The following is a 12,309-nucleotide window of genomic DNA, read 5'->3' as shown; positions in this document are numbered from 1 at the left end:
CGTGGTATGCAAGAGTAATAGAAAATATGCACAAATATGTCTGATGGTGTTAAGAGATATTTGTATTCACTGAAGTATTTCCGAACCAACTCGACTTATTGTCCTTCAGTAGAAGAGTGTACCAATTAATTTATTACCGTATGACATCTGTAACAATAAAAAAAAAAAAGGGTGCGTGTACTTATGTACGCGCGTAAGAAGTTATACTTCTTTGGCATTATTAAAAATAGTTTTTGATTGCATGCAAATAATTTTTTACAATTAAATAATCAAAGACTGGAAAAGGAGTCATTATAGTCAATAAAGTTCAGTTTACATTTGAAAAATTTAATAAATAAATATTTATTATTATTCTCTTACATTAAGTGTAACATAAATTCTATTAAGTTAAAAGTATATATGTAGTATTATATATTTAGAACATCTCTACCAAACACTAAGATGTATGTTGTAGCTTTGGCAGTATTGCACAATATAGCCATTGATTTCAAAATCAAAATTTATAGGTTGATAGTTCTTAATTTAGGTTGTTTTAACAATTAAGTTATTTAAACAAATAAAACACTATCTTTAAAACATTTTTATTTCATTATACTATTTATTTTTAAGTGACTCTAATGTCTGCATCAGAATTTCGGTTTGTAATTTTAAATTAATCATTACTTGGTTGTGCATCTCTGCCATATTCTTAACTCTATGTTTGTGTTCTATTTGAAACCGCTCATTTTCCAGAGCCCGAAAGCTATGCATATCTTGATACGAGGCTTCTCCAAAACTAAAACTACTACTTGCTTTCTGCAACAAATAAGAGAATATTAATATAAGTTCTGTCCATCCAAAACTTAAAAAATTTATAATTCATTTTATAAAAATCCTTCCTGGAAGAACAGTCTATATATTAGTCAGATCAAAACCCGTTGTGTAGTTTAGAAAAACTAATTGCACATGCTACAGACCTGGATAGCAACTTTCTTTTATCTATTTAGAGATAGAGATAATTTAAAAATAATACCGGTGTCTTCCTTGTAGGTTTCTTTGGAGTTGTTTGGGGATTCTTGTTATTCAGTTTGACATGATTTTCTTTACCCTTTCGATTATAATCCTACAAAATAATGAAATTGTTAAGTTATGTTGTCACTGTTGTGCACACCTTTGTCTGGATGGACCATGGATGTTTTGAGGTATTAGAATATCTCTGACTACCCTGTAGGAGAATAAAGTACTGTTGTGAGCATATTATGCTTATGCTTGAGAGGTTGAACATCACCATACATCATATTTATAATTAACATTCCTACCTCGACACCTTCACAATCAAATTCATTGAAATCGACTTCAAACTGTTGCGGTATCATCTCTGCCACGTCCATTGTGTCTGGAGAAGGTGATGGTGACTTTGTTCCACCTCCAGTTTTTGATGTTTCACAGCGGTAAGATCTCAGAGAAGACAACTCTTTTTTTGTATTCAATTTAGTGCACTTCCACTGATTCATCAATTGTTTTTGTCTCTTGACCTTATATTTGCTAGATTAAATCTGAAAAATTACGTTTTGATTAAACAATGTGCTTAATTTTTTAATCAAAACATTACTCGATAATAATAATACATACGGATAGTTAACCTCAATTGTATTGAAGTAATTAGGAGGGTTAATGTCAGTTTTTTTACAAATATTTTCTAATATTCATTAGTATTGATTAAAATATACAATTTCACAAATCACTTCTGAATATAATTAAAAAGCATTGCTAAATTTCTTTAAAAAGGTAAATGACAAATGTCATTAATCATTATTGTCATTCAAAATTTGCGATCTTCGAACTTCACGCATATTCTATTTCTTTTTACTTGTAGATTGTCTTATTCCTATCTCGCTCGCGCACGCTATGATCACACTGCCAAATTTGTGTCACAGGTGCGCGCGCATCGTAAAATTTCACTCTCATCAATTTTTCATAACGCGCCTAAAGAAGTACAACTTCAAAAATTGTAAGAAAGTTTTGACCCACCTACCCACACAAGAAGCACCTATTGCTTGATGATGTTTCTTGTAAATTGCTAGAATATGGTACTAAAATATTAGGGTGGTACAATCTAAACTTCGCATATTCTGCAATAAATAATTGCGTGGAAATTGGTCTTACATAATTAAAACATAGAATTTTAAATAGTTGTTAAATATTAAATTATACGTATATATTGAGTCATATCATCATAATCAATTACGTCAAATTAATTAATTATAACCATTCACTGAAATAGATAATGAAATAAGAATTACTTTGTGTATCTCCTTTCAGCAGTGTTGGCTTTGTGATTCAGCGTGTGACTCTCATCCCTGAAGTCGTAGGTTTGATCCCCGGCTGTGCACCAATTGACTGAAAACATCGTGAGACTTGCCTTAGACCCAAAAAGTCGACGGCGTATGTCAGGCACAGGTTACCTACTTAGTTTGACAAATGATCATGAAACAGATACAGAAATCTGAGGCCCAGACCTAAAAATGTGACCACTGTTATAATAGTAGTCGTATTCGCTCCATATATCGAAGAGAAAATTATATAAAATGCAAGTAGTAAGAAAAAGCGTCAGTAATAATTTATTAGTTCAAAGCCCTTCGTGGCTAGTTGAGTGAATTGAAACAATTTATTACACATCTTAATTAACGTTTGAGACGTCGACCTATATTTATTATCTTACTAGATAATTCTAGAGACGTTGTCCGTCTTGTTAGAATAATCAATACTTACGATGAGAAATATGGAGGCACACCTGATGTTAAGTTATACCGCCGCCAATGGACACTCTCAATGCAAGAGGGCTCGCGAGTGCTTTGCCGGCTTTCTTGAAGGAAAGTCCTTTGGTGCACAGCCGGGGATCGAACCTACGACCTCAGGTATGAGAGTCGCACGCTGAAGCCACTAGGCCAACACTGCTCTAGGAGGGAGGAGTATACTCTTACTTTAAACAATTGGAGGTTGAATCTCTCAGGAATTGATCCCCGCCGAGAGTCGATTCCGAATTTCAACACTGCCCCAGGATTGATAATATTAATCTCAAGGCCAGGCTAACACTGCTCATTAAACCAAAGTAGAGTAAGAAGAATTTAAGCGCCCCACTTATTAAACCAAAGCAGCATACTTAAATTACGATTTGACACGGTTTCATCAAAAGGATTTTTACGAATTTCGATTACATCTCTCGTATGCTTCGTCACGTTCTACAATCCTACATTATCCTTGGGATTGTGACAAAAACAAATAGAGTATTCAAAAATAAATAGCAAGTATTCGCAGGAAATATCGAATTCTTTCCTTTATATTTTATAAAGAGCATATTACTCGACTGCGGGGTCATACGTTATATTATAGGATCGGAGACAGTTTTCTCATGACGCTTTACTCCACTAATAGCTTTAACATAATATATTTTATTGTATGTAACGCTTCGAAGACATACAAGATTGAGAAATAATGTGGTATTGGGTAGTCAGTTTTACCGTTGATGGTAAATGTTAGTCTTAGTCTGATCGATTTTAGGATTCCTATACTGACACGCGACAGCCTAAACAGCGCATTATATATTACCGAGGGAACTTTTTAAATACTTCAAACTAAAAAGATTCAGTTGAAAAAGCGCGGTTCAGTTCAAACGTTCATTTATGGAATAATTATAATATCATGCTACGACCAAATTAACGTGACACCGTAGGTCATAGAAAGCCTTCTATATGGAATTTAAAATAATAAATTATGATTAATTTACTGATAAAAACTGGGTTTAAATGATTTATTTACTAATGTAGACCACACGCGAATGTAAAATATCTTTGTTCCTTTTATAAAGAAATAAAATGAACGAAATGACTTCGAATTAGGCAAATAAAAGAAATAACCATCCCTCACGGACCCAAATAGCTGTGAAATATTGCCATCATAAAAAATTTAGGGACAATGGTGCTGGCTTTTTTATGAGAGTAGGCAAAATGCTAATCAACTGGCGTCAAAAATATTGTTTTTTTTAACAATGTTGCCCTTATAGGTACTTAACAAACTTAATTTTTATTTCTGTTCAATCCAATTGCAGTGTTGTGAATAGAAAAGTTTATGAAATTGTTGGCCTAGTGGCTTAATCTTATCCCTTATCCCTATGGTCGTGCGTTCGAATCACGGCGGTGCACCTAGGGATTTTTCAAAGATATACTTCTTATTTGGCGCGTTAGGGAATCATGATGTGAGTAAATTTTTAAGATGCTCGCGCACACCGTCACAAAAAACCGAAACCCTGAAGTACCCTATAGTCAATATTTTAGTATTTTTTTTATACAACTATTGCTGCTGTATTTGTACGATATTTTGATAATGTTTCTACAAGAATATTTGTATCATACTTTAGCTATCATAAGCCTCTTGTAACTCGTGTACTGAACTCCAACTAATGGACGTGAATAAAATAGTAAATATCAATATGTACGTACATAAGTTGCATGCTAAAATAAAAAATGTCCATTTCTTTAATTATGTAGAAATATTTTCTGTGATATTTAAATAAACTTTATTTTACTAGATAATGCGTAATAAATTATAATATAACTTTCTATTGTTAGTGTCGTTTTCAACAAACATAGAATACAATTTTTGTCTTGTTACGCCAAAGAAGTACAACTTCTAACGCTTGTACTCGTACATTAGTAAACACACGTTTTTTTTCTATGTGGGTACTCCTACGGTAAAGGCGTGTCTCAAACCCATAAAATAATATTTCAATAGACCTATAAAATAAAATATGTCGGAAAAACGAATACAATCTGAGACCAAGACTCATATGTGTCAAAATTCTCAATCACTTTACTTTAAATTAAGCTTCGTTAAATCCAGGGCAGGTATTTTTGTTTGTTGTTTGATAATTTTTTGTCAGGCAGGTACCAAATTCATGTGATAACCATTATAAAACGTGTACGTACTGACACGATATTTTCATAATACATATAATCATTAATTTTATAATTGATTTGTTTTTCTCTATAATTATTACGAAATTAGCTTAATATATAAATTATATAGTAACTAATTTTATAAGACTCTTGAAGTTCTCACCCTTTAATTTATAATAATTATCACTTCACAAATAAACTGTTTTTGTATAAATCTTTTCAAATCAAATATCGAAAGCAATTACAATTAAAAACTATTTGAACGAAATGCTTAAGAGGAAGTGTGGTCTGGGATCTTAATTAAAAAATAAACCAGAGAGAAAATAAAATATCCTGTGTGTTACACGCCTTTGCTACAGACCAAGCATTACAGTTGGAGAAAAGTCTTTTGAAGTTAAATACAATTTAAACATTAAATTAAATTTTCTATACTTTAAACTAGCCGTATGTCCTGGGTTAATATGTGAAACAAATGACGCATTACGTTGCGTGTTAACGCGTATTTAAGTTTCTGTTAACAAATGAAAAGCTGCCATCGCGGCAAAGCATGGTCAGGTTAGGGTAAAAACCGCCTTAACCGGGGAGGGCGGGTTCCTTTACTTCGCACTTCGCTCACTTCAGCTTCAGTCCTGCCCTTCAGATGATTATTGCAGGAGACGCCCTTGCGCTAGTTGCGGGAAAAGCCCATTCCGGCTGAGCTTTGCTAGCTTAACAGCCCGAGCTGAGCTGGATAAATAAAACAAATAAGAATCGATTGGAGTGGACAATCATTTCCTAATTCGATTTACATTCTCACCACGTTTTATTAGTTTTCGAATCTATTCGTTACAAACATACAAAAATACAATTCTTCTCCCATATATACTTCTAAGGTATGATACCGTTACACAAGAGTTTACGCATTAAACATTTACCATTTGATAAAGCTATCAATGAATTTATAATCCAATGGCTAGGCAACCATGCTTTCAATCTCTTATTCAAATTGGTGATCAGCCATCCCATGCTTCCACGTCGTCATTTTTAAATTTATTCCAACCCTAGCAATATCTTCTTTGACCTAACGAGTTAAATGCACACATAAATTAAGTCTGAGCGTTAAGAATTGCATGCCTAACATGACACTGCTCTTAAAATAAAAACATCACTTAGATACAGTTTACTGTTGGAAATAATCTGTGGCCATTTTAATTCAGCTCAGGTCGAGGTTAACTTTTCTATCATGTTGGCGATTACTTTGTGAAAATTTTAAACGAAGTCATTATTTTTCCATTACACGCTTAAACAGATTAAAGTGTTTGTTTATATTAGATGTTTCTTCAACAAAAGTTTTATGTAAATATAGGTCAAAACGCGAGTTATGTAACCTAATATTAGTTAAGTTACATATATAATTTATATATTTTAGTTAATAATTAGAAGCACAAACCAAATGTTAGCAATCATCGCACACTTGAAGCCAAAATGAGCTCTTTAGTTTTTCCCACTCATAAATTATAAAAAAAATCATTTATTCATTTCGGTAACGCAATGTACACTTATGAACATTAATAAAGAAATACATATTAAATGCTTCTAATTTTACATTTACTGCCATTTCTCAAATCAAGGGCTCAAAGCAAGGAACGGACGAGAAGAACTGGCAATAAACTCTCCGCCACTCTTTTTAATCGCCAAGTTTTTTTTTACAGAATGTTCGTAAGGAGCCGCAACCATTACACCATGTTGCACACGACATCTTAAGTATTTAATGGTGAATTAATTATAAATTAAATTAAATTAATTAAAAGAAAGATTTGTCCTCTATCAGCAGGAGGCATGGTTAAATAAGGGCGCGCACTTACATTCTCATGGGAACAACACGCAAACACATAGTCGAAATAACTAACATCACCGAATACACGAATTCGAGTCCGACCAGTCTGTAAAGCGAGTTAACACGCAGCTTCAAACAAAGCATTTCATATTTTTGTTAATTTTATTTTTGTACCGACTTTAAAACAATTTGACGTACGTTTGTGTTTGTTTATTTGTTTGATTGTTAACTTTTTTAAGACCAGAAGGTGAGGAGCTTTCTGCAAAACTTAGTACCAAAGTCATGTGATAACCACTATAAAAGGTGTACGTACTGACACGATATTTTTGCCATTCCTATTAATATAAAATTAATTGATTTACTTATAGGTAAAATGTAGTAAAAATGAAGTAACCAATTTGTTAGCACTCAAAGTTCTCTCTTCTTAATTACTAATAACAGTTATTTTACTAATAAATTTTTGTTTATTAAGTATAGACAAATTTTTCATTTGCAGACCATGGCCAGATTATAAACTGAGAAACGTATGAAAGGAGCATTTTAATGAATTTATAATGAAGCGCTTGAATCAAAGTTGATTTCAGTTTGTTTAGGAGTTTCGTGTTTATTTTACTAATTAATTTACATCTAATCGTTTTATTTGGTTTTAATTAATTTCAGCAACCATAATCCATATTTGGGTAGCCAATGACATTGAATTATCGATTCTCATGACCCATAGTTTAATATTTAGTTTGCTGAGTTTAAGTCAAATTTCGGTTTTGAAATATTAATTAAGCTTTTAAAATTAAAAGTAAGTAAAGTATTTCTGAACATCTAATTATTCAAATTGTAAAATCTTGTAGACATTTTCATTAGTGAAAAGTCAATTTACACCATATTATGTTTAATTTTATAAAATTAACCCGTTAGATTCATAAATTGTTTATGAGAAGACTAGACTAATAGGCTTACAAAAACAAATTGAATTAATTTTTACCTTGTTTGACGTAATGCATAATTTAAACCATTTGACAATTGTTTAGACTCAACCAACAATTATCAGAAATTACTCCAAATTAATCAAAGATAGGACAAGTCCGCTTTATTAAAAGAAATGGTCTGAAATCAGGACCATTTTGAATAGGTATTCTCAGACGGCTTTAAGAGAATTTTATCTCTGAAAACTTCAAATTCTAAAATCTTAGGCAAGAACATAGACTAAAAAATATATGTTACCATACGCATGTATATATATAATTAGCAATAAGAAATATTGACTGAATTTATTAAATATAATATGTACTAATTAATTAAATGTTGTACAAAGACAATGTGTCTATAGGCGATGTCAGTTAACATCAGATAAGCCTGCAGCCCGGGGCATCTCTGTTTTATTAAAAAAAACAAGTCTTTAGTGTGGGAACTGGCGCCTATACAAATATATTTGCATTTAATATTTCTTGTCGGTGGTAATTTATTTATTTATTAACATAATAAAAATTGAACATTGAAAAGGAGGGAAAATTGTTGAGCAATTGTTATCTCTGTCTTGCGGTGCCTCTTTAAATACTGAAGTTCAGATCAATCTACGAAATCTCCCTTTTCTATCCTCCCAAATCTACCTCTATATTTTTTACCATTAATGCATAATTGCAAACTCAAAATTCTAAGCTAATTCGTTTAAAACAATACCAAGCGCGTGGTTGTACAGGTATTTTAATGTTTTATTAATTGTTATCCTTCGGTCACCTGCATTAGCATGACAAATGAGCCAGTTCCGGGGAAAGTAGGCCGGGAAACCGGGTCAAACGAGGATCCTTTAACGCTAGAAATGATTTATTACCTTATTTTATAATTTATGCAATAAAAATACAAAAAGTCAATTATTGTTTTAATCGTTTATTAAAACCTAAACATAACTATCTAAATATATAAATATACAGTATTTACAATTTTCTTACCCTACATAGTAATACTAAAATAATTAAAAATTCCTAAAAAGAAAATTAAAACAAATTTAAATAGTTAGGTCCCTGTGGCAGTGTACCTCTAACGCTGGTAGCATTTCCTTGCTGTATTGCGATACTTATTCCTTGAGCGATAAATGCACCAGCTCTGGGGTCACTGGTACTATCTACCAGGCGCCAACTTAAATCTTTAATTAGCGCCTGTGCACTTAAACCCCACGGCCCAAGAGTCTGCTCCAAGGGAACAAAATCGAAGTTGGAGGAAGAAAGACTCTTATATTTGAGCCGTTTATTATTTACTGCCTGCTCTGCGGCCGACCCAGCTTTTTGTTTGTCCGTGGGAGGTGAGACGAGGATAACGTGTCCACACAATTAGCATTCCATACCAAAGCCCGTCCTATCTATAAAAAATATATACAGTTATAACTATAAATATATAATACAGTTATGACAGTAGACAATCTACAAAGACTATAGTCTATAGTCATTTTCCCCCCGGTGAATCGATTTATGGCTGTGTTAAATTTTTATTAATAATAATGTCTATTTATCACCACGTAAATAATTGACGATGTTAATTAACTTTGGTCTGTGACCCTGAAATAGCAAGCAATATTTTTAGGTCATTTATTTGTATATAAAATTAATTGTTTTAAAACATGTTGCGATATTTTAGACGGTCAGTCATTATGACAGTAAATTAAGGAACTAGGCGGTCTAGGTTTGACTGCCAAGGCGTGACTGAATGATAATAAATTCCAGAATCGCTTTTTAAATTTGCTGTAAATGTAGATTGTCGTAGCTATCATTGGCCTATGTTATGGTTGTCTACGCCGTAGTACTTTGCAGCAGACTCTGACTACGATGCTACGGTCTACGACACTACTGTATACATGACTGAATGCATCGTAGGTATATTCACATGAAAGAAAGTACTGAATTGGTGCCCAAGGTACTATAAACGAAAAAGAGGAAGATAATTTAGAAAGTTGATAGACTAAATTAAGGAAACAGCAGGTGATATATGGCTGTGAGTGACTCAGTGCAGAGAAGAATGGCGGGATTTGGAGGCGCCTTTGCAAAGAAGAGCACGCAGATACCTAAAGTAGATAGAAATATAAATGTATTTAAGTGTAAAAATATTGTATTATTATTATTATATATATCAAATGAGTCGTATCAAAAACAACGACTTTTTAAAATTGTATACGTATCGTAACGTATACGATACATATTGTTTTATTTAATGTTAACTAAAACAATATGTATCGTATACGTTACGATACGTATACATACTTTTAACGTTTAAAATTGATCATATCTAGTAATATAAGTTTTGTTTACAGGGTAACAGGTGGCTTTAGTGTCGTGGTAGGTCCATTAAAATATTGGACAGGTTAGAGCCGGTTAAATGTGCAGTTAAAATGAATGACAGAACGTAATGTATGTTCTTGAGTTGAATGCAAATACTTAACAATTTGGTATATAAATAACTATTTAAATGATGAAAATGGTAATTCTGCGTCGTAGTTATTGTTTTCGTGAAATTAAAGTATTATTAATATTTGAATTAATAGTCCAATTATTAAACAGAGTAGTTTTAACATTTTAACAGTTCCAGTCTTTCTTCAATTGCATATTGCATTTATTTTATAGAAGATATATATATATGGTATCTCTGACTCTTTGTAAATGTATAAAACATTAATTATTTTATTATATATATCTTAAATGCTTAGTTAGGATTTTCGATGAAAGCTCTCATGCGTTTTGAATATCTTCCAAATATTATCGTTATATTGTTTGAGCGATTTATCGTAAGCGAGCCTACTCCATGTCTGAAAGAAATACCTACCTCAATTACTAACCGGAAACGGAATATCACACAGAAAAAAACAACAACAGCAAAACAAAAACACATTCCCCAACCCGGCTGGTCCCCGTGGGGAATTAGACCAAAACCCTCCAATAATAAATCAACAACAACATAATGAAGAAAACATTGGGTAGAGTGGGCATAGAAAGGCCAGAAAGGAGAATATTGGAGGAGGCCTTTGCCACCTGGCAAACGCAAAAATGGAACAAAAGAACAATTTACTAAAAATAAAGAAAATACTGTCATGTCCGAAAAGAGGCTATAATAATAATAATAATCTTTCTCATAAACATTTGTTAACATTGATAAAAACATGCAGTAGTTTTTGAGTTAATCACCGAACAGGCACACTCAGAAGAGTTTGATGACTTTGTTTTATAAAAAAGGGTGCGTTTACTAAGTACTTATGTACGCGCGTAAGAAGTTATACGTCTTTGGCATTATTAAAAATAGTTTTTGATTGCATGCAAATAATTAATTACAATAAAATAATCAAAGACTGGAAAAGGAGTCATTATAGTCAATAAAGTTCAGTTTACATTTGAAAAATTAAATAAATTAATATTTATTATTATTCTCTTACATTACGTGTAACATAAATTCTATCGTTATTCGAATGTTGTTTTTAAATTATGTCCAATGCCGTAGCATCTTCCGTGGGCAACTTCATTTTGTTAATTTTGTGTCACGGTGCGCGCATCGTTAAATTTCACTCTCATCAATTTTTCATAACGCGCCTAAAGAAGTATAACTTCAATATATCGTATATTGTGATTTTTTCTAGGCTTATATGTCAGTATTGTGTTTCAAGAGCGCCTTTTATTGAGCCATCGCTTAATATTACACAAAACATTTCCAACCTCAAGAAATATTTGAAATTAAAATGTATCTATATCTACTCCAGCTTGATGAAATTTCTAACAATGTGACGATGACCAGTGAACAGGAGACCTATTTTAAATGTGAGCAACATTTCGTCACGTACGGTCTGGCGGATATCGGCACGTCTGCGGTTATGTCCCAGAATTTTATGATCACCAGCTGAACAGCTTAAATTTATAAAGCTTGACAAACAAATATAATAATAAAGTTTATTTCCAATCTATACAAATGTTGAATATACAGTTTAGATGGGTTATATATATTTTATTCTTTCGTTACTCAGTATCATAACTTCTTCAGTACACTAATTTGAGTGTACGACCAACCAGGCTCCAGAAGATAAACCACTCCTTATTGTTTGTCTTAAAAGAAATAAATAAAAAGCCATTATTGTTTAGCTTACGTGCTTCATTTAAAGTTTATGTGCCTAAAGTAATTTATATTATGCTTATTATGTATCTGCAAACGATTGTTTATTTCTTTCTACAAGCCTCGACAAAGGCCTCCTCTAAATTTTTCCAATCATGGCGTTCTCTAGCGATTCGAATCCACATTGGACCCGCTACCTTTTTTTATCTTCCTCCCATGTTCTTTGATATATCTTAAAATTACACATACAATTATTTATCTAGCAACGCCACGATCGTATAAACAAGATTTTCTATATGCCGATTCGAACACGCTTCAGGTTTAACCTACCACAGTTTTTTTTTAAAATATTATATGTCCAGTAGAATTGGCTTTTACCTAATACTATACTGACATTTGACCTTAAACGAAGCGTTGAGTTTAGAACGAGTGGGCGTCAGTAAATGGTTTCTAGATGGAAGAATTACATACCCTTTATGTAAT

The 12,309-nt window shown here is 32.3% G+C and overlaps 1 protein-coding gene and 1 long non-coding RNA gene across 14 annotated transcripts in view; one reads left to right on the top strand and one right to left on the bottom strand.

Annotated features, from left to right (window-relative positions):
- Window positions 1-12,309, top strand: part of LOC125056004 (transient receptor potential cation channel trpm) — a 182,158-nt gene that overhangs the window by 88,703 nt on the left and 81,146 nt on the right. The gene's annotated exons all lie outside the window — the stretch shown is intronic.
- Window positions 1,053-1,761, bottom strand: LOC125056078. Its single transcript, XR_007118000.1, has 3 exons — window positions 1,612-1,761; window positions 1,299-1,535; window positions 1,053-1,102 (listed from the first exon to the last, which is right to left on the bottom strand). It is a non-coding gene; the product is annotated as an uncharacterized LOC125056078 (long non-coding RNA).

This window comes from Pieris napi, chromosome 2, assembly GCF_905475465.1.
Source record: "Pieris napi chromosome 2, ilPieNapi1.2, whole genome shotgun sequence".
Lineage (NCBI taxonomy): Eukaryota > Metazoa > Arthropoda > Insecta > Lepidoptera > Pieridae > Pieris > Pieris napi.
Note: the sequence above shows the minus strand (reverse complement) of the source record. Positions and strands in the feature narration are given on the sequence as shown.